This window comes from Oncorhynchus nerka, unplaced genomic scaffold (genome assembly GCF_034236695.1).
Source record: "Oncorhynchus nerka isolate Pitt River unplaced genomic scaffold, Oner_Uvic_2.0 unplaced_scaffold_8617, whole genome shotgun sequence".
NCBI classification, from domain to species: domain Eukaryota; kingdom Metazoa; phylum Chordata; class Actinopteri; order Salmoniformes; family Salmonidae; genus Oncorhynchus; species Oncorhynchus nerka.
The window spans coordinates 1-5,112 of NW_027032705.1; the positions used below are offsets into that span (position 1 = coordinate 1).

Consider the following 5,112-nt stretch of genomic DNA (forward strand, 5'->3'; position numbering starts at 1 on the left):
CTGTAGAAATACTTTATAACTACTCTATACACATTGCAGATACATGACTACACTCAATAAGTCATTGTCTGCATCATTTTCAATCCCCATGTATATATATAAAAAAATATTTAGCCTTAGAACTTACCAAGGAAGTCTGACTCATCGAGAAGGAGTGGAGAGACAGATCATCATCCTCGTCCATATCCCCACATCAAGCTTTGTCACCTTTCCCATTCTCAACTTTCTGGCTTTGGTGTCTATCTCTTTCATGATCCTCATCATCACTGTGTATCAGAGTCAACTAGTCAGAGACCATCACTCCTCCCCAGTGATGTCACTCAACAAGAACATGAATTAGGGGTACAACTCTTTTTTACCTCAGATTCACAGTCAGTGAAGAGGTAGATGGAAAAGTCATCAGAACTGGAGGATGAGATCACGTCATCATATTTTCTCTCTATCAGCCGAGTCACCCTTCCAGACTGAGGAGACAGAGAAAGGCATGTACTCATGGCAAGCCATAGAATACACTGGCATTGACCCTCAAGGAAATGTAGAATATGTAGGCAATCCAACATGGTTGTACAAGTAGTGAGTAATACATGGGTAACTGAAAATGCAATAAATGCAACTCCCATAACATTAGGGGTGGGGCAAAAGACCTTCCATAGTACAGGATTCTTTAGCATCTCGAATGGATAATTGTCAATTCAACCAAGCCAACCAAAATGGCCATATGAATCAACAGATTGATCTAACTGTTGTGTCTCTATGGGAACAGCAGAGATGACCTGGCTGAGAGGCTCTGGATTGATGCTCCATCCATCCCCAGATGTCTGGTCCTGCCCATAGCTCACAATGATTGGCTGTTAACAGTAAAGAATGAATTCAACACTGCTTTGCTCATTTTGGCCTTGAATTGTGTATCAATAAATAACATAAGGACTGTTATGTGGTTGAATTTGACTTACAGGCCTTTTGTGGATCTGAGGGGTCTGCACTGATACAAAAAATATCTAGTTAACAGAAGAAAGGAAGACAAAATAAGGACAGAAGAAAAAGGAAAAGAAAAAGGACAACAAAGTGAAACCTCTAAAGAAACAAGAGACCATAATACAAGAAACAGCACTATAGAGAGATAGAACAACAACAACGCAGCCACTGCCAGCTAGCCTACTTCAGCAGTACTGTATCATTTTGAATTATTTTAGTCAATAAGATTCCTGCTACGTAAGCTTAACTTTCTGAACATTCGAGACGTGTAGTCCACTTGTCATTCCAATCTCCTTTGCATTAGCGTAGCCTCTTCTGTAGCCTGTCAACTATGTGTCTTTCTATCCCTGTTCTCTCCTCTCTGCACAGACCATACAAACGCTCCACAGCGTGGCCGCGGCCACTCTAATCTGGTGGTCCCAGCGCGCACGACCCACGTGGAGTTCCAGGTCTCCGGTAGCCTCTGGAACTGCCGATCTGCGGCCAACAAGGCAGAGTTCATCTCAGCCTATGCCTCCCTCCAGTCCCTCGACTTCTTGGCACTGACGGAAACATGGATCACCACAGATAACACTGCTACTCCTACTGCTCTCTTCGTCCGCCCACGTGTTCTCGCACACCCCGAGAGCTTCTGGTCAGCGGGGTGGTGGCACCGGGATCCTCATCTCTCCCAAGTGGTCATTCTCTCTTTCTCCCCTTACCCATCTGTCTATCGCCTCCTTTGAATTCCATGCTGTCACAGTTACCAGCCCTTTCAAGCTTAACATCCTTATCATTTATCGCCCTCCAGGTTCCCTCGGAGAGTTCATCAATGAGCTTGATGCCTTGATAAGCTCCTTTCCTGAGGACGGCTCACCTCTCACAGTTCTGGGCGACTTTAACCTCCCCACGTCTACCTTTGACTCATTCCTCTCTGCCTCCTTCTTTCCACTCCTCTCCTCTTTTGACCTCACCCTCTCACCTTCCCCCTCTACTCACAAGGCAGGCAATACGCTCGACCTCATCTTTACTAGATGCTGTTCTTCCACTAACCTCACTGCAACTCCCTCCAAGTCTCCGACCACTACCTTGTATCCTTTTCCCTCTTGCTCTCATCCAACACTTCCCACACTGCCCCTACTCGGATGGTATCGCGCCGTCCCAATCTTCGCTCTCTCTCCCCCGCTACTCTCTCCTCTTCCATCCTATCATCTCTTCCCTCTGCTCAAACCTTCTCCAACCTATCTCCTGATTCTGCCTCCTCAACCCTCCTCTCCTCCCTTTCTGCATCCCTTGATTCTCTATGTCCCCTATCCTCCAGGCCGGCTCGGTCCTCCCCTCCTGCTCCGTGGCTCGACGACTCATTGCGAGCTCACAGAACAGGGCTCCGGGCAGCCGAGCGGAAATGGAGGAAAACTCGCCTCCCTGCGGACCTGGCATCCTTTCACTCCCTCCTCTCTACATTTTTCCTCTTCTGTCTCTGCTGCTAAAGCCACTTTCTACCACTCTAAATTCCAAGCATCTGCCTCTAACCCTAGGAAGCTCTTTGCCACCTTCTCCTCCCTCCTGAATCCTCCTCCCCCTCCTCCTCCCTCTCTGCAGATGACTTCGTCAACCATTTTGAAAAGAAGGTCGACGACATCCGATCCTCGTTTGCTAAGTCAAACGACACCGCTGGTTCTGCTCACACTGCCCTACCCTGTGCTCTGACCTCTTTCTCCCTCTCTCTCCAGATGAAATCTCGCGTCTTGTGACGGCCGGCCGCCCAACAACCTGCCCGCTTGACCCTATTCCCTCCTCTCTTCTCCAGACCATTTCCGGAGACCTTCTCCCTTACCTCACCTCGCTCATCAACTCATCCCTGACCGCTGGCTACGTCCCTTCTGTCTTCAAGAGAGCGAGAGTTGCACCCCTTCTGAAAAAACCTACACTCGATCCCTCCGATGTCAACAACTACAGACCAGTATCCCTTCTTTCTTTTCTCTCCAAAACTCTTGAACGTGCCGTCCTTGGCCAGCTCTCCCGCTATCTCTCTCAGAATGACCTTCTTGATCCAAATCAGTCAGGTTTCAAGACTAGTCATTCAACTGAGACTGCTCTTCTCTGTATCACGGAGGCACTCCGCACTGCTAAAGCTAACTCTCTCTCCTCTGCTCTCATCCTTCTAGACCTATCGGCTGCCTTCGATACTGTGAACCATCAGATCCTCCTCTCCACCCTCTCCGAGTTGGGCATCTCCGGCGCGGCCCACGCTTGGATTGCGTCCTACCTGACAGGTCGCTCCTACCAGGTGGCGTGGCGAGAATCTGTCTCCTCACCACGCGCTCTCACCACTGGCGTCCCCCAGGGCTCTGTTCTAGGCCCTCTCCTATTCTCGCTATACACCAAGTCACTTGGCTCTGTCATAACCTCACATGGTCTCTCCTATCATTGCTATGCAGACGACACACAATTAATCTTCTCCTTTCCCCCTTCTGATGACCAGGTGGCGAATCGCATCTCTGCATGTCTGGCAGACATATCAGTGTGGATGACGGATCACCACCTCAAGCTGAACCTCGGCAAGACGGAGCTGCTCTTCCTCCCGGGAAGGACTGCCCATTCCATGATCTCGCCATCACGGTTGACAACTCCATTGTGTCCTCCTCCCAGAGCGCTAAGAACCTTGGCGTGATCCTGGACAACACCCTGTCGTTCTCAACTAACATCAAGGCGGTGGCCCGTTCTTGTAGGTTCATGCTCTACAACATCCGCAGAGTACGACCCTGCCTCACACAGGAAGCAGCGCAGGTCCTAATCCAGGCACTTGTCATCTCCGTCTGGATTACTGCAACTCGCTGTTGGCTGGGCTCCCTGCCTGTGCCATTAAACCCCTACAACTCATCCAGAACGCCGCAGCCCGTCTGGTGTTCAACCTTCCCAAGTTCTCTCCACGTCACCCCGCTCCTCCGCTCTCTCCACTGGCTTCCAGTTGAAGCTCGCATCCGCTACAAGACCATGGTGCTTGCCTACGGAGCTGTGAGGGGAACGGCACCTCAGTACCTCCAGGCTCTGATCAGGCCCTACACCCAAACAAGGGCACTGCGTTCATCCACCTCTGGCCTGCTCGCCTCCCTACCACTGAGGAAGTACAGTTCCCGCGCAGCCCAGTCAAAACTGTTCGCTGCTCTGGCCCCCAATGGTGGAACAAACTCCCTCACGACGCCAGGACAGCGGAGTCAATCACCACCTTCCGGAGACACCTGAAACCCCACCTCTTTCAGGAATACCTAGGATAGGATAAAGTAATCCTTCTCACCCCCCTTAAAAGATTTAGATGCACTATTGTAAAGTGGCTGTTCCACTGGATGTCTTAAGGTGAACGCACCAATTTGTAAGTCGCTCTGGATAAGAGCGTCTGCTAAATGACTTAAATGTAAATGTAAATGCACTGAATTAGACTGTCAAGACAGCATTTAATGAAGTTAGATAGGGATATCTGCATTTTAATTTATAATTCCCCAGAGACTACCCAGTTTGTACATGCAGAATGCATAACTAATGTGTATGTGTTTTTGTTTCAGGTCAGATATGACTTACAGGCTTTGGCCTTCTGTGCACCATGCCGGTTGGCCACAACACGGAATCAGGGGTGTTCACCCTCACTGGTTTCAACTGTCAACACAACACTCAATTTAAAATGTGATATTATAACAAAACAGGACAAAACAAACAAATATTTGATATTTACCACATAAGGGCGGCGTCTTAAAGCTCTTTTGATTCTCTCATCATTACGATCCATCTTTCTTTCTGAGGGAAACATTTCCATCAATTAATTGACACAAAACACATCCTGACTCACACACAGACACACACACAAAGATGGCATCCCAAATGGCACCCTATTCCCTATATATGTATATATATGTTGGGAAGTAGGTGCCCCAAAAGGCCAAAGACTACCTGCAACAACCTGAGTGAAGAAAACTATTGAACAGATGTGTGAATTAATGCATGGTTACGTCATTTTGGGTCACAGCTTTATGACTGCGCTTAATACGTCACAAGAAAAACGCTTGTTTGGAGCCGGACTGGTTGTAGCTCAATAACGAACGTGATGTGCTTATTATATCTTACTGACTGAGTAATGGTTGTATCGATGGTTGGTTGGACGTT

The 5,112-nt window shown here is 48.5% G+C and overlaps 1 long non-coding RNA gene across 1 annotated transcript; it reads right to left on the reverse strand.

Annotated features, from left to right (window-relative positions):
* Positions 1 to 388: 388 nt before the first annotated feature.
* On the reverse strand, positions 389 to 4,882 carry LOC135565988 (uncharacterized). The gene is made up of 3 exons (XR_010461906.1): positions 4,685 to 4,882; positions 4,534 to 4,608; positions 389 to 464 (listed from the first exon to the last, which is right to left on the reverse strand). It is a non-coding gene; the product is annotated as an uncharacterized LOC135565988 (long non-coding RNA).
* Positions 4,883 to 5,112: the final 230 nt, after the last annotated feature.